Raw genomic sequence first — 24,586 nt, forward strand, 5'->3', positions numbered from 1 at the left:
TAAATTACATCTCAAGAGGAAACACCACAATCTGTTCCATTGCTTCATTAAAGCTGACCTTCCCTATTTGTCTTTTAGTAAGGCTAGCAACCCTAGTAAATATTTATATCTGACCCACGTAGAGATTTTGGTTCCATTGTTGCCAATAAATACAACAAAACAAACTATAACCACAGGATCCACTTACTAGAATGTAAGAAATTGCATGGTATGGCAGAAACGGATCAGACAAAACAATTGGCGGTGTTTTGTACATCACATAGCTGACTTCAAACTGTACTAAGCCTGAAATTGAATAAGTAGATGTCTGGCAGAAATTCTAGCCAGTCTAGCTAGTCCTTAGCTATAGCATATGTTAATATAGTCTTTAAAGCGGTTGTAAAGGTTCAAGGTTTTTTACCTTCATGTATGCTATGCATGAGGGTAAAAAACCTTCTGTGTGCAGCAGTGCCCCCAGCCCCCTCAATACTGACCTGAGTCCCATCGCGATCCAGCGATGTGCACAACAGCTGGCTGTCCCGGGTCTCTGCCTCCTATTGGCTGGGACAGCAAGCGGAGAGAGGGGGTGGAGCCAAGCCACGGCTCCCTGTGTGAATGGACACACGGAGCAGCGAGTGCCCCCATAGCAAGCTGCTTGCTCTGGGGGTACCCGACAGGAGGTACGGGTTAGGAAAGCCTGCGGAGGACCTGAGAAGAGGAGGATCCAGGCTGCTCTGTGTCTTTGCAAAACCACTGCACACAGCAGGTAAGTATAGTTTGTTATATTACAAAAAAAAAATTAACCTTTAGTATCGCTTTAAGGTGGCTCCACATCAGCTAAGAGGGCTTGTTTAAGACTTTCTCTTCCAATAAATATCTGATATCCATCTGTTCAGCCAATATTCAGCTGTTTCAGAAGATGTGATCATCTGAAAGCAGTAAAGGAGTACAGCTCTCCATCAATTCCCCATAGCCCTCTAATGACATTCCTTGCATGGACCACACATACCTGCTAGTCTGGATCATCATCATAGACGGCCAAATCTACTGAAGACAAAGACTCAAGAAGGAGTTGGACTAACCTGGAGGTATATGGACAGCTTTACTGGTTACTATTGTTTTCTATGTGGTAGCTGCAATGCAGAGTGGGAATATTTTCCTCTTTTTATTTTTAACACGGATGTGGGCTATGGCATGTCTGCATTTTTTTTTTTCAATAACGCTGTGGTTGCAAGGATCATAAGAGTCAAAGAAAAGGGGATCTATGGAATTCTGATTTAGCAGAATACTTTTTATCAGATTTTTTTGCTTTATCATGTTGAGCTTGAGATCTCTCTTAAATGTAATGTTTTTGTGTTTGACTGTCGTGTACCTGTAAACTAGAATTCCAGGAAAACTGAACATTAAAGAGGGACTTCACCCTACGCAAAATTAGATTTCATATAGAGAATACATATTCCTGTATAATAACAAACAAACTTACAAGCCCATAGAATCCAGTAATTTCTTAATCGAAATTGTAGTTCTCCTGGCATTGGTCTGCTTCTCATCGCCATCTTTAAAGTCCTTTTCCTGGTTTCATCCCGCACATGCACAGACACACCACAGGTCTCTGCCAGGTCTTTTAATTTCCCCACAAATGCGCAGACACACCATACATTTTGACAGGTCCCAAAGACCTATCAGAGACCTGTGGCATGTTTGCATGTATTGGGAATCCTGAACATGCACAAACTGGCTGCAGGTCTCTGCAAGGTCCCACACCTGCAGCATATGTGCACATGTGGGGCATTGAAATCTCACAATTCTTTATCCCACTGCCTCCTGGTGTGCCATGTGTGACATGGACATCCCAATAGGCATTGTAGAGTCAAAATGTAAAGCCAGCAACAGCGACTAAAGCTTTGTAGCTGAAATGCGTAAGCCTCTGTATATCTGTATTCCACCTGCATTATCAAATTATTTGCTTTTTGGATGACAAGTTGTCTGATACACATTTTGACAGTATTCCATGGGTTAAGGTCCATTTTAAACCCAAGAATCAAAGATATAATATATTGCTGCTTACCATTTCGTAGATGTGGTGACTGTATTAGATTTTTTTATTAAGGCATTTTTCCCCTTTACTTTTCCCTTGTGATTCAGCTAGTAACACACTTCGTATCCTCTGGTGACAGCACTCTCTCACTATACTGTACCTATGGAATAGTAGCAGTGTCACACTAGGACAAAGAGTCTGTCAGGACTACAGAACCCCTATGTCTTATCCTCTCCGCTGACTGCTTCCTTGCCATTAATATTCTCAATTTCGCCTAAACTTATTCACTGAATTTATGATGGCGATGCCTGAATACAATCCCTGGCAGCCTCTGGGGTACACACAGCTAAAACCAATAATTACTTCAAGATGCCAACAGAGAGAATCGTCTCCTTTTTACACGTTGGACAGGTGAAAAGTCACCCCTTGAGCTACCCCTATATACATGGTCTTTCAGCGTGTGTCTTGATTTTGAGGAGTACATTTAAAATAGAAGTTCACCTTTTTCAAAACAATAATAAAATGCACATCTTTTTGCAGGTAAAAAAATGTGCATCTATTATTTGTTTTCTACTTGGAGCCTGTAAAGCATTGCATCTGTGATAAGCAGATGGCGGGTGCCATGTAGGACTCCTGCAGACTTATCAGTGTATCTGTCTGCTCGTACCTTGTATAGACAGGCAGATACACAATGTCAGGAAAAGACAAGGAACTACCAGAGGACTCAACAGCACCATAGTAGTTCATGGAGAACTACAGGCTGACAGCCACATAGACGGTTGGTACTTGTAGTTTTCCATTCACAGAACAGTGTAAATGAATGACGCGGCCAGGCAGGTGGAGCCCGTTCTTTTTTTTTTTTTAAAATAGTGACAGTGAGCGGATGGAGAGGATCCCCTGCTTGCTGTCACTAGAGGCAGCGAAGCAGGCAGCAGCTGCAGGAGTGGGAACATGTTACATGCTCCACCCTAAAAATGAGTGAAATGTAACATGTTCCCAAAGGTGAACTTATCCTTTAGTCTCTGATAACAAAGTGTTTATTATATATGTATTGTACAACCATTGCAGTAGTGACTAAGCCAACTAAGATTGTGATTTTCACAGGATAGGTCTGCATATTTCAAGTTATATATATTTCTTTGTTGATCATGAACCACTTAGATCTTTATTATTAAGCACACTAATTTCACTATAAAAGATTCTGGTCTTTAGATAAATAATGGTGCTCTAGCCTACTTTATAGCTGCGTTTTTATGAGTGTTTAACTTAATACATGGGCTTTCCCACTATATACACATCAAGTGTCACATGTACTCTAGCTGTGTCATACTCCTAACAAACCCTAAAAATGTTTAGTAACAAACTAGGCAGTGAACGCATGTAAGGAGGGCACTCTGCTGGGCACACATGGATGTAAGGGGGACTCTGCAGGACACACAGGAATGTAAGGGGGAACGCTCCTGGGGACACATTGATGTAAAGGGGAGAGAGGCTGCTGGGCACAAATGAATGTAAGGGGGGACTTGACTGGGTACACATGAATGTAAGGGGGACTTGACTGGGTACAAGGGGAAACTCGGCTGGGCACACATGAATGTAAGGGGCACTTGACTGGGTACACATGGATGTAAGGGGAGACTCGGCTGGGCACACATGGGTGTAAGGGGTGACTCGGCTGGGCACACATGGATGTAAGGGGAGACTCGGCTGGGCATACATGGGTATAAGGGGAGACTTGGCTGGGCACACATGGATGTAAGGAGGGAATGCTGTTGGCCACACATGGATGTAAGGGAGGACTTTGATGGTTACTCCTGGATGTAAGGGAGGATTCTGACAGGCACTCTGTAAGGGGTGGATTGTTTATAATCTAAAACTGACATTTTTTGGCCCACAAATATTTGTAAAATATATTATGTGGTCCTCATACTGAAAAGTTTGAAGGCTCCTGGTCTAGACTGGAAATGGCAAAGCAATTAGAAATGATATGCATAGCTATGCATTTCAAAGAGATAAATACAAACTAGGTCAGGCAAAATAACGCTCTGGAGCTTGGAGGTGATTCTATTGCTTGGAGTTGGAACTGAACGCATCACATTTAAAAAAAAAAAAAAAAAAGTCTACAACTGGTGCTGGCATATTAGAGCTGGATCACAATTTTGCAGATACACTTCAAACTAGTGCTGAGTCAATGGAGCTAGAAGGGCACCAATCATATTTTTCAGAGAGGGTCTGGAACTGGTACTGAATTACTGGTGCTGCCGGCACTGCTGACATGTTTTAGATAAGGTCCAGTACTGTTGCTGAGTAATTGGAGCTGAAATTTGAATACAGATACAGTATGCTCTGGAACTTGGAGCTGACATTCTGAACGTACTCTTTAAAAGAACAATCGGTCAGTATGTAATTTGTTTTGTTCCCAACTTGTTGCTGGGCATATTAAAACACAAAATGCATCAAAATGCACTACATACATTTCTGCAGTGTCTCCACTGAAGTCTATTGAACTAAAAACGCAATGTTTTACGTTTAAAAAAGTCCCTGACCCTTTCCAAAAAACGCACCGGGTGAAAACGTGGAGATGTGAACGTGTCACATAGAAAATCATGTTAAATGGACTGCTGTGTGTTTCTGCAAAACACATTGGAAAATGCATAGGTGTGAACCTAGACTTAGAGAGATTTCCTTTCATGCGGAGAATACCTTCTAGGAACTGGATTTCTCATGAAATAAAATACTAAACTCCAACACTAGCCATATCTTACTGTCCCAGTGACAACCACTCCATAGGTGGGATCTCTCCGGATTTTAATGGGAGATCCAACTCAGGGGCGGACTGACCATTCGAACACTCGGGCACTGCCCGAGGGCCCGGGGTCAGTAGGGGGCCCCATGAAATGCCCCTGGTACCTTTTATAGGCTTTTTTGGGTGTGCTTTGAGTGTGGGAAAAGACACAGGGGCCCCATGATCCCCTATTGCCCAGGGGCCCCATGAGTTGTCAGTCCGCCCCTGATCCAACTAATAAAGTTAATTGTTTTCCGGAGCTGCCATGAGTTCCCTCTGGTACCGAATAGCTGACATCAGTGTTACTTCAGTCATACAGCAACTAGAGCAGTTAGCTAGTGAAGGAAAGATGGGAGGAAGTATTGACTGTACCCTCATCTTCCTCTACAGTTGAGGATGTGTGTGCCCAGAGGGTGATGGATACTACAACCTGCTATCTGACCACAGGCCTGGAGCAAGAGCAGGAGAAAAATGCAAACTTGACTCCAGTTATTGTCATGATTGTAATAACTGCCAGCTTGCTGCCAACATATTTTAAAGCGGAACTCCATCCAAAAAGGGGAAGTTCCACTTGTCTGCCTCTCCCCCTCTTCCACATTTGGCACTTTTTTTAGGAGGAGGGGGGAGTGGATACTTGGTTTTGACTGGTACCTGCTACCTTTTCTGGGCCAGATCGCTTTCTGACTTCTGATAAGCATTGGCATATATAATAACATACAAAACTATTCACACAGAGGATCTCACCCCATAAAGACTCTGAAACTGATGTTAGAATAAGTAAGGTCACTACTCTATTGGGTTAATAAACAACATACTTATTCCATCATAACAGCAAACAATGTGATCACATTTTGAGCAAAAACCTTTGCCAGTTACAGATAAAGTATGAGCACTGAACTGTGCCCAAATGTCATCCCAGCTGTAAGTTCAGAGCAGATATCTAAATAACAAAAGGCCCCAGAGAGCATAAAACAGATGGCAAGGTAAAATCCACCAATAAACCAAGCCATAAAGTTAAAGATCAGTAATCCTCGCCCCTTGCCATAACGCAACTCTTCTCCAAGATGACCAGTAATATTTCCTCTTTTACCATTAATTGTTTGTCAACAACGACTGGAAAGCCTCTTGTATACACATGCCATGCTTCCATCAGCAAAGGTTCTCTTTTATGATAGTACAATGGGCCTTACCAAGAAAATTATTTGTCTCACACATAAATCAGCTAAGTAGAGCGGTTTCAAACCATTGTTGAGCTGAAGCAGTAGTTTCTGGAGCAGCTGAAAATGGAGTCTTGAAGAAGCTCTGATGCCAGAGACAGGGTTTGTGAAGCTGCCTGAAGATGGAGTTGAGGGTTCCTTTAGGTTCCAGAAGCCGGAGCCAGGCCAAAGCCAGCAAGCATGGAGCCTATCCAAACCTTTTACAAATTACCTCTTCTCAAACAGGTTTCAGAACAAGGCATGGTAAATCAGTAATGGGTAACAACCAGTTGCAGGCAGACCACAGGTAATACTGGTGACTTAAGCTAGGTGCACACTGGCTGAAAATCGGGACAGTTCAGCAGGAACCGATTGATGTTCAGTCAGCGTGTACAGCTGTCTGTCCGACAGAAGCTGGTCTAGCACCAGGCTTTTGTTGATGGGACATGCTGGAAAACCAGCATCTGATCAGCACTTACAGTCAATGGCTGCAAGCACTGAGCAGGAGGGATCGCAGTACCAACATCACTTGTGTTGGTATAACGATCTGTCAGTTTTTTTCGCTCAACCCTCTGGTTGAAAGAAAAAAGAAACTGTCAGTGTGTACCCAGCTTAATCTTTTTTTTCCCATCACAGCTTCCACAGCTCAATTCTTCTTTAAAAGCCTAATTTCTGATGGGGAAGCTGAAGTCAATAGTGTGATACTTTTCACACTGTCAATCTCAATGCGAACAGCTCTGTCAGTTTACTGGTGTCTGATTCCTCCCTCCTAATTACAGAGCAGTAGTAACCTTAGATTTATACTGTGTTGCTTTACTGTGGATAACAAAACACAATTAGCTAACAGCAGTGCTACTGAAATCAGAGACAAGGTATATCAAACTAATTATATGTTCTATGAACAAAAAATACAACATTGCTAGCAAATTATACCTCAACATTGAGTTCTGTTTAATTTTCACAAATGGTATCACTGTTCACATGCAAACTGTCCATGGAGACTTACTAAAGTTAAAGTGATACTAAACCTAAAATGTTTTTTACTTTAAACCATAACTTCGGTCAAAACCTATATTTTCCCCTGGAGTTGGGCTGTGCCCACACTGCATGGGGTAAGTGCTCATTTTGTCCAGGGGTTTAGGGAAGCTGTACTTACCCCATCCTCTGGGGTAAAACAGCACTCCGCCACATACAGAGGTGGATTGTTCCTGCCCCGTCCTCATGTTCGCAGCCGGTCTGTGAGTGTCATGACGTCAGGAACAATCCATTCACAAGCGGGGGGGTAGTTGACCAATCTTGTGCTCGGAGGATCAGTTGATTTGGTAAGTATATCTTTGCTCTCTGAGCCCTAGACAAAAACGAGCATTTACCCCATGCAGTATACATTGCTTGCATTAAGGTAAAAGACGTTTTACATTTTCAGTTTCCCTGTGCCCCCCCTTCCCTGTGTCAAAGGAAAGAGAGGGGAGAAGAGAAGAGATCAGCACTGTGTATGGATGCATCTCTTCTCCCCTCTCTTCCTCTTCACACAGAGACTCGAACAACAGCAAGAGCCACTGGCTCTTGCTGCTGTCAATCAAATGGGGAGAATGAAAACTCCTCCTACAAGCTTTAACCAGTACTCAGCTGAACACTGATAGAAGTCAGAAGGCTGCTATATACTGCTAATGAGAAAAGGTATTTAGGAGTTTATATTTACTAAAATAATTTGATTTCTATGTTCTGTGCACTTTGGGAGACTAGATATATTGAATGCAGGATCCTGGGTTTAGTAACACTTTAACTTGCCTAAAATACTTACAACAGTGTTAAAAATTGAGCACCCCATAATGTTTTCAAGAATATGTCTTAGCCTTCAACTTGATCACCGATTCCCTGTGGAGACCCCTGGGTTCCAAGGCTAAGTTGCACTAAGGGTCTCAACTTCAAGATTAAGCTCACTAGTGTCTTTGACATCAAGTCCCATCCCATGTCAGATGCTAGAGGGATTGTAAACAGAACAAGCTTTGGCATCTGACAGCTGAATTGCCAGAGGTTGAGTTTTGGTTTTGGGCTTTATTCCACCTTAGAAAGAAACACGAGGCCCTGTGTACAGTCTGGGCCCAGGATCCAAAAAAAGGTAAAGGGACACCGGGGTATAAAGTAAAACTGGAGATGGCCTGTTTTTAAAGAAGACCTTCCATGAAAAGTGAAGGAATGAATATCACAAGATTTTGGGTAATCTATCCCAGGAGGCAGGTGGTAGACACAGTGGCAGCACCTCCAAAAATGTCCAGAAGCTGGGGTACATCGTCACTTTTTGACTTGCTTATTTTTTTGCCTTTAATTAAGCTATTTTATATTTATGTTGGGGGTGCACCCAGATAAGTGGACCACTTTTATGCAAGGTCCACTTTAATGCAGCTATTTTAATACAGTGGCTTTGGCATTCAGTGGCTCTCTTTGAAAAGCAACAGTCTGAGATGCTCCCAAACCTCTCTCAAGATACCCTCCTGGCCCTAGAACACTGGAAAATGTACTAACACCAAGAAGATTTAGAATGCATAAATATTTTTGAAAGGAAGACTCCAGTTTAAAAAAATTATATATATATATATATATATATAAATATATATATATCATTGTTACATATGCCATTTTGTAGTTTAATGTAATTAAAAATGACCTTTCCATTTTAACCTGCAACCGCTGGAATTTTAAAAATCATGAAATGTACCCCCAGAAATGAAAATGTTCTGCTTGTGTGACTGGTTCATTGGTTTTATCAGGAGTCTGAATTGAGACACAAGTCAAATTAAACACATCCCCTGCAACTGGAGTAAAATGTTGGTAATATACTCCCCTTATGCTGATGTCTTATAAACAATTTTGTAGCAGTTACAGAATCACTTTCCTTAGTGTTTTTTTGTTTCTAGAACAAAAATTAATTTAATCAATGAAAGATCTGTGTTGCTAAAATTCTAAGTGATTTTTAGCACTGGATGGTGGTGTCATCCCTTGCTCTTAGGAAGTTAGGGAAATGTTAGTATAAATCTGAAAAGGAACAGCTAAATATTCACAAAGGAAAATGTATGGATCTGAATCTAAAATGCTAAAACCCTTGCAATGGATATAGATCATCTAGAGGAGATTGTGTTTTTCTCAACAAAACAGAAGTAACACTTTAAAAACCCAAAACTAAAAATGTATTATAATGCAGCTTACTTAAAAAAACAAAGCAAAAAACAAAACTAATGCTACCAGCTAGCCTAAAGGGGGTTAGGTGGAGGCATTTGCTAGTTTTTTTTCTTTGTTTTCACCTGGTAATACTGCAAATAACACAATTCCTGTCTCTGCGTGGAACGTTCATTCCCTCACTGTATCCATGGATAAGCCATGGGTGTCACCTTAGGCTGGACTACAAAAAATTCTGCCTTTATTCATCTCCATTTCACAGCTGGTGAGGCAATTACTAGTTTACAGATAAAACGATAAGATTGTTTTTGCTTTTACTGCAGATCACAGGAAGTGACAAGTTCTCTGTATTTCTGGTAAAACTGACACAATTTTTGTTCTTACTAAAAATGTTCTTAACCATAAAGGACTTGTTCTTGCATTTTGGAATTCTTTAGGCCAGGTGTGTCAAACTGGCAGCCCTCCAGCTGTTGCAAAACTGCAAGTCCCATCATGCCTCTGCCCTTTGGAGTCATGCTTGTAACTGTCAATCTTGCAATGCCTCATGGGACTTGTAGTTTGGCAACAGCTGGAGGGCTGCAAGTTTGACACCCGTGCTTTAGGCTCTCATCCTGCTCCAAAGCAGTGTACAATAGCTCAGGATAATAGAGTCATATGTACTCTCCAGAATCACAGCTTTTATTTCCCACACATGGGTAGATCATCTAGTTAGTCCCATTTTGATATGGGCAACAGTGACATTTTCTTGCTGGTGGGTTTCTATCCAGGGGTCAATCAGTCTAATCTAAGAGCTAATGTACATAGGGGCTTTATGGCATACAATTTAAATTGTGGACATATTTCTGCATCTGGGATCCACAGATGCCACATAGAGTATAGAGTATAGCAATGAATGGCTGTAATAAATTTTATAGCAGATTAGTACCTTTCCCTTGTCTGAAGAAATTATATTTTCTTTATAATGTACAAACTTTTTAAATGGACTGGGAAGCAGTAGGGTTTGTCTTAATTATCACCAACTGAGCAATCCTATTATTGTAGAAAGAAAGAGAACACCATTAAAATCTCCTTAGGACCCTTTCACACAGGCTTTCCGTATGCCCGTTTTTCATCTGTCCATTTACGGATGAAAACCAGACACCCATGTATTTCTATGGACTAGCGGATGTAAACGGATCATCTGTTTACATCCATTAATGTCCACATCTGTTAACTTCCTTTTTTTTTTTGAATGGAAGAAAACCATATTTTTCTTCTGTTAAAAAACCCCTGGAACAGACGAAAAATGGATGTAAATGGACAAAAACGGATGTAAACAGACAAAATACGGATGTAAATGGATGTACGGATGAAAACAAATGTAAACGGACAAAAAAACAGATGAAAGCGGATGTAAATGGATGATAAGTGGATGTAAACAAACAGATGAAAAATGGATGAAAACTGATGTAAAACTGGCGTAAACTGATTCAAAACTGATATGAACTGATGCAAACTGATAAAAAAATTGATGTAAATTGATGTGAACTGATCTACTTTTTCTTGGAAAAAACGTGACTGAACTGATGAAAAAAACGGAACGCCCGTGTGAAAGGGGCCCTACACATGCATTGTCTTAGAAAGTGTCTCAACAGAAATTCTCCAACTATAGGGGAAAGCACTGAGCAAATCACACAAACAGGGAATTTAGTTTCTTTTGGAAAACACACTAAGGACTCGTTTACATTAGCATTGTCCTTTGAAGAACAATTCGCAATATAGCTTTTTGGAGCACATTTGAAATGTGGCAGAGAAACATTTGGTGCCTCCTCCCTACCTACTTTAATGCCTAGTATACATGATCAGAAATTTGGATAACAAAAATTGCTTTCTGAGAGATCGACAATAATCTGATTGTTAGTACACAGCTTTTGACAGCTGATCACAACAATTTATGTGACAATAGCCGAAGGGACAAGCACAAAAATCTTTCTCATACAATAACAGAGCGAACGATTTTCAAGAGACCAAGACCATGCATGCTCAGAAATGCAAGAATGCATTACAATACAATACAATATATTACATCAATTCTAAAGTTGTATTCTGTCATAAGAGACTATTCATAACTTTAGTAACCTCTTAATTTTTGATATGAGACTTGCATGCAAACCCCAACCGCGCCCCCCCCCCCAAACAAAAAGGATGACCATTCATCCGATATTATCATCGTGTGTATGGGGCATAACACCTAAAAGCCCGCATCACAACTGCATGCATTGCACACAGTAAAATTAAATCAACTGTCAAATGAATGGGGCCACACTGCGACTGCTTGCAATACACAAAGTTGTGGTTTGGTAGGTAGTGCGGGCTTTTGGGGGGTTAGAATAGATGGTGAGGAGGCTTCACGACACCTCCCTGCTGCCTTTCAAATGTCCTCCAAAAAAGTATATTGTGGACTGATCTTCAGAGGGAAATAATAACATAATGCGAGAACCCCAGTAGGGATTCCCAGCGATTTGCTGCGGGAGGCAGCCTCTTTGAAAGCAATGTGAGACTGGCAGTTGCCGCAGACAATTGTGACCATTCACATGTAATTGGTTTGCAGGTAATCACTGCGTGAGCGATGACATGTGAGCAGCCACAAATAGCTGCATGAGCGATTACATACGAGCAGCTATGATTAGCTGCATGAGCGATTATATGTGAGCAGCCATGGTTAGTTGAGGGAACCAGCAGCCTCCCATTGCTTTCTATGAGCCTGCCTCCCACAGCTAATCAACGGGAGCCCATCTTGGGTTTTCTCCTGTAAATGCTGTCAAGCCCATTCTCAGGTGTGAATGTGGCCTTAGTTTGCTCTGGACAATTGGATATCTAATTTCAACAAAACAATGGAAGAATGTACGTTTTACATCCAGACTGACACTTTTGCCATTTCTAAATAGTCTTTTCCATTGTCCATGGCAAAATGCAGTTGAGCGAAGCGTTGCATGACGTTGAACTACAAGTCCTATCTAGCTCCCACACGGCTTCAGAAATAGTGCACACTAATGCAGTTATTTTAAACATTTCACCCTGATTCTAAATCGAATGGTTGGAATGTCAATAATTAATGTAATTACAGGCGCATATCCAACTAAGGCAATCTATATTTCTTGGACTCTGCCAATAAACAAATTGCATAATCTTTATACACACAAATAAATAACCTTTGGCATTCCAATGAGAGATGTCTTTATAATAACCATATAAACTAAAAAAATAAGCAATAAACATGGTGTCCCACTACTAATTCAGATGTAAGAGAGAGAGAGAAAGAAGGAAAAACAAAGAAGAAAAAAATATCAGGTACTGGTACATCCCCTTTCCCCTCTCTCTATTACATACCACTTGATCAGACATATGCATATATACTGTGTATATCTACTGTATACCGGTATGTACTTTTCTATGAGCAACCTGGGAGCCCCAAATCTCAAGGCACTTAATTATTCACATTTTCAACTTGGAAAATCCAGCCTTGGCTTATCCCCTTCCCTTCTCCCACACATCACTACTGGCCTCTCAATGTGGTAGGTGGCTTTATTTCCACCAATAAAGAGGTGAGGGAGGCAAAAAGGGATGTGCCAGAGCTGGATTCTTCAAATTATAATTTGAATAACCAAATCTCTTGGGTTTTGTGGCTCTGCAGGTGCTCTTAAAAATATTCAATTCATCAAAATCCTTGCTCCTGGGTAAATGCTGTAAGAAATCTGTAGCTGGAGAAACAGGACTAGCATTTACAATTTCCTGGAAATGACAGACTTTTACAAATGGAAATAAATCATGCTATCTGCTGAGCAATCTTGCAAGAGGCCAGCATTCAACATACCATATTGGTGATGTTATGGATGGGAAAGGTGACATTTAAACCAACCCCTCTAACAGCAGATTTTTTGCTCAATACTATTGTAATCTATATATGACAAATTTCACCAATTCTATGGATGGAAATGACCTGTCTGAAAAGGTGAATCTTTCTGCCCCTCACAGACTTCCAGCTGCTCAACAAAGAAATCACTGAGAAAGTCGTTTTGTACACTCTGCTGGTGCAAAGACCCCTGGCCCCCATGGCAGGCCAAATGATATATATGCCCTTTCCTAGCAACTTTATATACCTTCTTGGTACAGTCTACCCAAATACTGAAAAAGAAGCCAATATTATGCCCTTCCAAAAAAGGACACAGATCTATTAACCTCAGTGGATTCCTGCCCGAGCTAACTTATAAACCTAGATGTTATGTTTCTTTCTAAAACACTAGCAGAAAGGTTGGCATGCCCACTACCAAAATAGTTGGGGGATCGTAGGATACTATAGGTGTATAGACCTATGCTCCTAGTGTTCTCAAACTTAATAAATACTAATTATGTATATAAAAAAAGTATATAAACCAAATGAAATTATACATGTACATCTACAATTGTATTGATAACAATCATAATCTGCAATAGCCAAATATAAGTGCAAATACACTGTGCGTAGGATGGATCTTGTGGCTGGTAGAGCAGCTGTACAAAACATCAGAAAATAGTTAATGGTACTGGATAATCACAGGTTGTCCAAGGCCTCTCTACTGTCCTTGGCTGTTCGTACTAGATGTGGAGAAGGCTTTTGACAGCGTAAACTGATTAAGGCTGTGCATTTCAGTTTTCAATGTTCTTAAACTCCTCTACTACAACATTAATCCACATGGAGGGGAAACTATAACCCCCAATCAATTTACAGTAGGTACATGGGAGGGGTGCACCTTATTCCCATTACTATACAATATAGCCAAATAGCCCCTTGCCAGATCTCTACTAAATCTAATGGATGCAAATGCACCTTTCTAAATGTTTCTAAATGTAAAATAATGCACTTTTGGAAAAAGAATCCCTTGAGAGAGTACATTGGGGGGTACATTTTTGGCCAGCACTTCAGAGGAAAAGGACTTGGGGGTACTTATTTCAGATGATTGCAATATGAGCAGTGTGGCCAGGCAGTGAGGAAAGTGAAAATAATTCTAGGATGCATCACTAGAGGGGTCACCAGCAGGAGGAAAGAGGTCCTAATTCCCCTACATAGATCTTTAGTTAGACCTCATTTAGAATACTGTGTCTGAGGTCTAGAGACCTCACTTACAAAAAAGATATTGATATGATAGAACTTGTCCAGAAACGGGTAACAAAAATGGTGAAAGGTCTGGGAGATAAAACATATCAAGAGCAACTTCAGGAACTTAACATGTACAGTCTGGAGGAAAGAAGGGAAAGGAGAGACATGTTTGAAACCTTTAAATACATCAAGGGGGTAAATAAAGTTCAAGAAGACAGTAAATCAAGAACACGGGGACATGACCTTAAACTAACTAGAGGAAAGTTCAAAACTAATCTCAGAAAGTACTATTTTACTGAAAGAGTAGTTGATACTGGGAATAAACTTCCAGCAGAGGAAGTAAGCCAGTCAACAGTAAATAGCTTTAAACATGCGTGGGACAAGCACATATTTATACTCAGACAAAAAAGTTAACAACAAAAACCCCACAAAAAAACAAAACGAAAAAAAAAACGAAAAAAAAAAAAACAGGCAGACTCAAAGGACCACTCTGTCTTTTTTCTGCTGTCACTTTTCTATGTTTCTATCTCTATAGGCTGAGCAGGAGTAAACACAGCAGTACTTGCTGATCACATTTTATTTATATATCAGACCACACAACATGGCATCGAACTGGGAAACAAACACCTTTAACTGCTTAGGTAAAAAAAAGTACACAGACATACCCCTGAAATGTATTAAAGTAGAACTATATACAAAACTATTTTTCTTCATTTTGGATAGAGTAAGGGATGGTTATAACCCATGTTGTTTATTTTTTACCATCTGTGTCCCATTGGGGAGATTTACCTTCACATACTGTCCTATAACCAAACAGGAAGTGAGAGGAAATGTCTGCAAATTAGGAGAATTCAAGGGGACCCCCAGATCTAGTGCCCCATTGGAAAATTTCCTCTTTAACATTTCAGGGGACAGCCCAGGGGTTTCTTTTACTTTCAATGATAATGGTAAACAGGACGAATAGAGAGGGATGAATCTCCCTAACGGGGACACAGACTTCACTAAAAACCCAATAGGTGTCCTAATCCATCTCCACTCTATCCAAATCTGAAAAAAAGTTTTGACTTTAGTTATACTTTAATTAAACTTTACCCATTATAGCTAAAACCATCAATGACTTTCCAATATCAACAATGGAATAAAGTCATCTTTTTTAAAACAATGAGCTTTTTAAAATGTCTCTCCAGCCCACCAGATATCCAGTCTTGTGAGTCTAGTACTACGTGCCAGAGATTAGGTTAAAGAAAATTAGTAATACACCCCTGCGGAAGCTCAGATTGTACGCCCCTGCAATATGACAGGTGTCCTCCACTCTCCCATCACAGCCTTGCTGTCTTCTATATACTACAACATTTTCCCTACTTGTATGTAGGGAAGCAAAAAAACAGTGTACATAATCCTGGTTCTCACATATCCTTTTCCCTATTACAAGCGAAATATACTATCTCGGCCAGTTTCCATGACTGATGCCTGTCTAAGCAATGCCCAATCTCTATTAGAGAAACTCAGTAATGCCTAGGCAAAGTTCACATCACTTCCACCATCAGTTCAATGCTCTTAAATTTATAAAAGAGGGTTGAAAAAAATGCAATTCAAAATCGTAGAGATTACTATGCATTCAATACCTCACTCAAATAGAAACTGCCCACAATATTTTCCCAGGAACACCCGCTATATAAAAGAATGAGGTTGGTTTACAAAAACTGAGAGCAAAATTCAGAGCAGCTCTACGTAGAAACCAATCAGCTTCCAGGATTTCTGACAAAGCTTAATTGAACAAACTGAAGTTAGAAGCTGATTGACTACCATGCACAGCTGCAGATTTTGCACTTTCCGGTTTTAGTAAATCAACCCCAATGTGTCATTAACATGGCTATTATTCACTTCCAAGGTGCTGGACAGTACACAGTACCAAAGCTTGAAGGTCAGATACATACCAAGATTTTGGGGTAAACAAAATGATTTTGATCAATTATACGATTGGAGGAGGGCCTTTGAGGACTGATGTGGACAGTGCTAAGAAGAACAGTGAACTATACAAACACCTTGCAAGTAATCAGAATTCTATATAAAGAGAGGATGGAGTGAGCAGTCCACAGGGGGCACAGCTTGTCTGCCCAGGGGTGTATTCTCTTTTGAGTATTATTTTAGTTACCAAGTAACCTGGTGTAGTACTTGGTATACTTCATAGAAAGTCTGCAGATATGCAGATCAGAGATTCTTCACCCATGAAGTCTCTGTAATTATGCATACCTTTGATCATTCAGAAATACATTATGCACTTCCATGCTGCCCTTGCTTAAAAGGTAACTCCACTGTCATGGGGAAAATAATATAGCATACATAATTGCTAAACAATCCACATTGCACTTGAATGTTATTAAAATTACCTTTCCTTTTCAATCTGCAGCTCTGTAGTTTTCTGTAAAAGTCAATGCAATATGGCAGCCTGGATGCCTTCTGTACACAGTTGAAGTATAGACCTTCCCCAGAAATGTCATTTCCTGTTTGTATGATTGGCTCACTAATTTTCCCAGAAGTCCGCACTAAGATACAAGTCAAGATTTTAGGCATCCTCTGCAACAAAAATTTCATTTTTGGCGAGATGCTCAAAAAGTGTAGATCACTTCTAAATGGGTGCTAACACTGTAATTTTCCTCGTTATAATACTGCATGTGCATCAGCTGATTAATAATGAAAACATAATATTTCCTGCATGTATGATTGGCTCACTGAATTTCCCAGAAGTCCACACTAAGATTCAAGTCAGATTTTAGACATACTCTGCAACAAAAATTTCATTTTTGGCGAGATGCTCAAAAAGTGTTGATCACTTCTAAATGGGTGCTAACACTGTAATTTTCCTCGTTATAATACTGCATGTGCATCAGCTGATTAATAAAAACATAACTCCTATTCAGATTCACTTTGCACATTGGTTTAATAAGACATACAGCTTTTTCTTCAGCGCAAAAACAGGTAAGAATCTGCAACAAAGTTGTGTTAAAATCCTTGCAATGTATATTTATCACCCAGAGGGATTGTTCTTGTTCCCAACAAAAGTAGAAACATTTATGGAATAATACTATATGTAGGGAGGGATTGGGGTTGCACAGAACAGAATGCCCTCCAATCCAGAAAGCTATTGAAATCCCTACTCATGGTGGCATTAGGATATTCATAAAAACTCAAATTAAAGTCAACTGAAAGAATGAACCTCATTATCTATCCATTCAGTCGTATCCGACCCTTGGCGATTGCATGGATCGTCACTCGTAAGCGACTTTTTCCATGAATTCTCTTAGCAATTATTTTACAGGGTAGGTTGCCAGGTCTTTCCCCATCCCCTACCATGCAGGAAATCCTGCGTGGCCAGGGATGAAATTAGGACAATTTAGACAGGAGCCAATTAACCTACCAGCATGTCTTTGGAGTATGGGAGGAAACCGAAGCACCCGGAGGAAACCCACGCGAACAAAGGGAGAACATGCAAACTCCATGCAGGAGGTTCCATGGTTGGGAAATGAACTCATAACCCAATTACTGCAAGGCAGAAGTGCTAACCACTAAGCCACTATGCCGCCCGAACCTCATTATAATGACTGTTTTTTTAGACTGTATGAACTGAATGAATTTACTTGTTGCCTCAGTTTAATGAGGCCATAAACATTTGTTAATACCATGGCAAATGGTGTCCACTGCTAACTGGGTTATAATAAGCACAGTCAATCAATTGTACAGTGTATGCAGCAAAATTCATACTTTACAGAAGCGGCAGTTCAGAAATCAGTCTGAAAACTGTCATTCACACTGCACCTATGAAGCACACAGGAGACCCTTTATTAATATCAATGCATTTTCATTGCACATTTATTTCTCTCTTCTGAATCAGAATATAAAACAATCCTCTCTAAATGATACAAGGCTATATTTAGCAGTACTTACTTAGAAATCGTCCAGCAAATGTTGCTCCAGAAACAATTCAGATAAATAAAGGCAAGGCAGACAGATTACATATCCCCAGTTGTGCGATTGTGTTCTGTTATCGTTTATTTCTTGTTTGCCCAGTAAGAGAACACAAAAGCAGCTTCCTGGTCTGTCTGCTGACTTGCCGGCATCCCCTGGACTATTTGCACATAATCGATAGCTTGCAGTGGAAAGCAGCAGTAAATTTCCACTCTGGTTAGTTCTGCGCGCAGTGCCTTCTGTCATAGGCAGTACACTTTCTGGTTGAACCAGCTCTTTCTGTGAAACTTAGCTGCTCATCACAGGAATGTGTGTAAGACAAAAGACAAAATAAAACATTTGCCAAGAGAATCTTCTGAGGTTAAAGTCCCCACTAGCACAGCAGGGCAGAGCACACTCCAGAAGTGTTCCGCCTTACTGCTGGTGTTAACCTCTCCCAGGCGAGCGAGCGAGCGAGAGAGAGAGAGAGAGAGAGAGAGAGAGAGAAAGAGAGAGAGAGAGAGAGAGAGAGAGAGAGAGAGAGAGAGAAAGAGACAACACCTTATAGTCACATACTAAATACACTCATAGAGGAGCAACACTCTACTACAATAAGCTGGCTATATAAGAACCCACAGAATGAATCCTATTAGATCCAGCCATATACTGTTGTTGTTGTTTCACAGAAGAGTAAGAAAATTTAGCTGGTCACACACTTTTAGTTTTATCGTGCTCAGCCAGTGGGCTAAAAATTAACAAATTCCTCCATCCACACAAATGTGGTAGTTTAAAGTGGTTGTAAACCCTTACATACACCCAGTGAAGTGAGGCTCACGTTATACAGAGACGACACAAATCTTTCTACATAAGTTGTACCTGTTTATCTGCAGCTGGTCTCCTCTACATCAGTTCAAAGAACACAGATCAAAGGATTTTTCTCAGCAGTAAAAGGCAGGAGGTTGGGCTCTGACATTACACACTGCACAGCTAGAGAAAAGAGCTCAGTGTAATCTGAGAGCTAAATGGAGGAAAGGGACACACCCCTCTGTACACAGACTCATAGAGAAATATACTAAGCTGAAGCTGTCAATCACCTTTGGTATACTTTTTGGAGTGACTCATGCAGATAGCAAAGGGAAGAGACAGCTGAGAGAAATAACACTTAGTGGACACTTTGGAAAGAGGCAAGTAAACACTATAGAGCAGGCATCACTAAATGGCGGACCGAGTCACTGTCTTATCCAGACCTACTGCGGTCACTCCATTTAGGAGTTGCCAGTTCTTCCACTCAGCTGCTGCTAGCAGTGTCATCTTCGCAGAGCTGATATTGGGAGGCACCACAGCGCTGGACGGAGGGCGGGAGCTGCCCCAGATAACTGATTGGTTGCTAGGATGCAGGACAATTCCAGCAACCAATCACAAGCTAGTTAGTTAACAAAAAAAGTTGTGCAACTCCAGCCCTCCATCCAGAACTGTCCTGTAAGGAAGGACAGGGGAGAGGGATATGTCTTTGATATGAAGGATGGGGGGGGGGACTGCAATGTGAAGGGGGATGTCATAAAGGGGGGTTGAAGACAGGAATGTGAAGTGGGGGTGATATGAAGGGTGGCCCAAGGACAGAAATGTGAAGTGGGGGTGATATGAAGGGGGGCTGGGGACTGCAGTGTGAAAGGGGATGATATAAAGGGGGCGAGGACAGGAATGTGATGGTGGTGATATAAATTGGGGCGATATAAAGGGGGGCTGCAGACTGTAATCTGAAGGGGGGTGATATAAAGAGGGTGAGGACAGGAATCTGAGGGGGCGGTGTTATGAAGGGGGGCTGTGGACTGCAATGTGCAGGGGGTGCTATAAAGGGGGTGAGGACAGGAATGCGAAAGAAGAAGGTGATATGAAGGGAGCCCAATGACAGGAATGTGAAGGGGGGTGCTATGAAGGGGGTCCAAGGGCCGGTATGTGAAGGGAGGTGATATGAAGAGGGCCCAAGGACAGGAATATGAAGCGGGGTGATATGAAGGGGGGCCCAAGTTCAGGAATGTGAAGTGGGGGTGATATGAAGTGGGACTATGAACTGCGACGTGCAGGAGGGTGATATAAAGGAGGGCGAGGACAGGAATATGCAGGGGGGCTGAGGACTTCAATGTGAATGGGAGCACTATAAAGGGGGTGGGGACAGGAATAAGAATGTGCGTGATATTAAGGGGGGCTGGGGACTGCAATGTGAAGGAGGGTGATATGAAGGGGGGCCAAGGACAGGAATCTGAGGGGGAGTGATATGAAGGAGGTCTGTAGACTGCAGTGTGAAGGGGGTGCTAGAAATGGGGAGAGGACAGGAATGTGAAGGGGGTGATATGAAGGAGGGCCAAGGACAGAAATGTGAAGGGGAAGTGATGTGAAGGGGGGGGGGGTTTGAGGACACTGCTGTGAAGGGGGACTGATGTGAAGTGGGAGGCTGTGATATAAAGGGGGGGATCTTAATGTGAAAAGGCTGTGATATAAAAGGAGGGTAGTTGTCATGTGAAAGATTTGAGGCTAGATTCACACTATTGCATCCTGCATTCTGTGTTTAGGCAGCACATTTATTTCAGTGGGCTGCCTTATATGCAGAAACACAGAGAAAGAAGTCCCTAACCCTTATTTTAAATTGTGCCATACCAGGGGCGGACTGACAACTCATGGGGCCCCCGGGCAATAGGGGATCATGGGGCCCCTGTGTCCTTGCCCAAACTCAAAAAAGCCTATGAAAAAGGTACCAGGGGCATCTCATGGGGCCCCCTACTGACCCCGAGCCCTTGGGCAGTGCCCGAGTTTCCAAATGGTCAGTCCGCCCCTGTGCCATACTGAGCCACATAGCGCTGCAGCATAATGTGGTTTGGTGCTCATGAAAACTTGCCGTGTTTGCCAATGTGCAGAGATACCATTAAGAACCAAACATGTGATTTGAACCTTTGCTGGAAGAAAATTTTACCTCCGTGAATTGTAATGCAATGCTCCTGCTATAGAGGGATATGCGGTGTTCATTCTTTATGTCAAAGGTGTACAACCACTTTAAAGGTTTTCCCCCGTGCCTGGACACTGTATTCTAACAGTGGGACTCAACTAAATTTTGATCAGTGTATGGTCAACTTTACATTGGTCCAGCTTGGCATGATGTGATTGGCCATATCTTATATCTGAAGGAACACTGTAGCATCCCATACTAAATCACTGTAGTATCCCTCACGACATATAGCAATAGCCACAATCTTCCAGGTCCTGCTTAACCTCCCTAGCGGTCTGATTATGTCAGTATTTCTGTGCTCAAAGCGGTACATTTTTTTGCATGGTAATATGTATTTTTTTTTATTGTAGGCGTGTAATTTTTAGGAATAACTCACTGAAATCTGTCTGAACAAGAGTCTAGTAAACATCCCGGGTATGTTAAAATTTGAAACACAAAATCATAAATTATAATTTAATAAATAATCATAAAAAATAATAATATAATAATAATAAATTTAATTCAATAATATAATCAAACCAAAAACACTGATATTTGAAATAGAGCGCAAAGTTCGCACATCACTGAGCAAAGTCGCAAAATCGTTTTCAGTGTCTGATGACAAATTTCCTCACGAATCATTATCACTCAATTCTGCAAGTAGTTCTAATTTACTATCGCTGTTCTCTAGCTGGTCTAAAACCGATTTTGACCTAAAGGGACGCTTTTTGGACGCCATCGACGTTTCTCAGTTTCCAGGCAAAAAGAACAGTAAAAATGCAGGCAGGGCACAGGACAAAGCACTCGGGACAAAATGTATGTGGAATGGTTTGATACAGGAATGTGTTACTATGTTATTTTAGTGAATTTAGTGAATGTCACTTTTTGTCATTTTCAAAATGGCACAGAGGTTAAGCGCCTTTGGCTGTCATTCAGAGAATACCTTGTATTTTTTTTTTCAATGAATACAAGGTGTTCTCCGAGTGGTGTCACCTGCCGCTCCTTTCCCTCTCATCCAATCCAAGAATACCATATACTAACTGAAAAAAATACAAGGTATTCACTAAAAGGCAGAGGTGGCAAGTGAGCAATCTAATGTTCAGTTTGCAGAAGGGAAGGTGATTGAACAGGACCTGGAAGATTGCGGCCATCGCTATATGTAAAATGAGCTACAGTGGTTTTCTGCACCCCAAACAGCTCTCCAGATCTGAGATATGGATAATTACATGGAGCCAAGCTGGACCAATGCAAGTTGACAATAAAGACAATTCCTGGAGTTACACTTTAACTGCTTGCCAACCACCCTATAGCAGGTATATATTCTGCTCTGTGCAGAATCACGTACAGTATATATACATGTTATTCTGCATTTCCGGGTAAGGGACGTGCGCCCACCAACCCACGTTGTCAGTGTAGATGCCGATCGGTAGAGCAAATGACATGAGAGAGGTCTGTGAATGTAAACAACACAGATCTCTCTCCTGTCACCAAGGATGTGCAGAGCACATCATCTAGTAAAACACCACACAGTAAACTGTAAAATATCTCCCTAACACACAGTTAACCCTTTGATCGCCCCAGATGTTAACCCCTTCCTGTTGAGAGTCAATAGTACAGTGACAATGCTTTTTATTAGCACTGATCACTGTAATAGTGTCACTGGAGATGTCAGTATCACTTAGTCAGTTCCCACCCAGTGTCAGAATGCCCGCCGTACTACCACAGTCCCCCTAGATGTCACTGATCGCCGCCATTACTATTATAAGAATAAATGAATAAAAATTTAAGTATACACTGTGTGAACAATTATTAGGCAAGTATTTTGATCAAATCATAATTTTTATGCATATTATCCAACTCCAAGCTGTATAAACTTGAGTGCTTATTGGATTTACGCATATCAGGTGATGTGTATTTGTGTAATGAGGGAGGGTGTGGCCTAAGGAGACCAACACCCTATATCAAGGTGCTAATGATTATTAGGCAGCTTCTTTTCTTCAGGCAAAATGGTCCAAAAAAGAGATTTAACTGACTCTGAAAAGTCAAAAATTGTCTTTCAGAGGGATGCAGATAAGATTGATATTGGGTAATGATCACAGAACCATCAAACGTTTTGTTGCAGTCAACAGGGTTGCAAAAAACATGTTGATAAAAAAAAGATGCAAATTAACTGCCAAAGAGTTGAGAAGAATCAAACATGAAGCTACCAGGAACCCATTGTCCTACAGTGTTGTCATATTCCAGAACTGCAACCTACCTGGAGTGCCCAAAAGTACAAGGTGTTCAGTACTCAGAGACATGGCCAAGGTAAGTAAGGCTGAAACTCGACCTCCACTGAACAAGACATATTGAAACATCAAGACTGGGCCAAGGAATATCTGAAGACAGATTTTTTCAAAGGTTTTATGGACTGGTGAGATGAGGTTGACAACTGATGGACAAGATGGATGGCCCCAAGGCTGCATCAGTAATGGGCACAGAGCTCGATGTTGACTCAGAAGCCAGCAAGGTGGAGGTGGGGTAGTAGTATGGGCTGGTATTATTAAAGATGAGCAAGTTGGACCTTTTCGAGTTGAAGATAGGCTCAAAATCAACTCCCAAACCTACTGGCAGTTTTGAGAAGGCACTTTCTTTAAGTAGTGGTATAGAAAAAAGTCTGCATCTTTCAAAAAGACCATGATATTTATGCAGGACAATGCACCATCACATGCATCGAAGTACACCACTACATGCCTAGCAAGTAAAGGCCTTAAAGATGGAAGAATAATGACATGACCCCCTTCCTCACCAGACCTAAACCCTATTAAGAACTTGTGGGCCCTTATTAAATGGGAGATTTACAGTGAAAACAGTACACCTCTCTGGGATGTGGCTGTGGTTGCTGCTGCACAAACATTGATCCTGAACAGATAAACTGACAGACTCCATGAATGGAAGACTTACAACTGTAGTTTAAAAGAAGAGTGGCTATATTGGTCACTGATTTTCTTTTAAATGTCAGAAATTTTTATTTGTAAATTTTGAGTTATTATTCTTACTTTAACAGATGAAAATACACAAGTGAGATGGGAAAATTTTAGTTTTCCATTTAGTTGCATAATTCTGCACACTAATAGTTGCCCAATAATTGGGCACACATAGATATTCTCCTAAGAAAGCCAACACATCACTTTTACGTTCTTAAATGTTCAGCTTTGATGTTTATTAACATTTTGGATTGACCAAGAGCACTGCAGTTGTTCAATAATTAAATGAATCCTCAAAAATACAACTTGCCTAATAATTATGCACACAGTCTACATACCATTGTTTGCAGATGCTATAGTTTTCAAGCAAACCAATTATTTTACACATATTGGGATATTGTTTTTAC

At 41.0% G+C, this 24,586-nt stretch overlaps 1 protein-coding gene across 1 annotated transcript in view; it reads right to left on the reverse strand.

Moving 5' to 3' along the window:
* Window positions 1-24,586, reverse strand: part of LOC149444760 (calcium-binding protein 39-like) — a 134,004-nt gene that overhangs the window by 78,089 nt on the left and 31,329 nt on the right. The gene's annotated exons all lie outside the window — the stretch shown is intronic.

The sequence above is a fragment of the Staurois parvus genome, unplaced genomic scaffold (assembly GCF_062004578.1).
Source record: "Staurois parvus isolate SC_StPar_1 unplaced genomic scaffold, SC_StPar_1.0 ptg000778l, whole genome shotgun sequence".
Classification (NCBI taxonomy): domain Eukaryota; kingdom Metazoa; phylum Chordata; class Amphibia; order Anura; family Ranidae; genus Staurois; species Staurois parvus.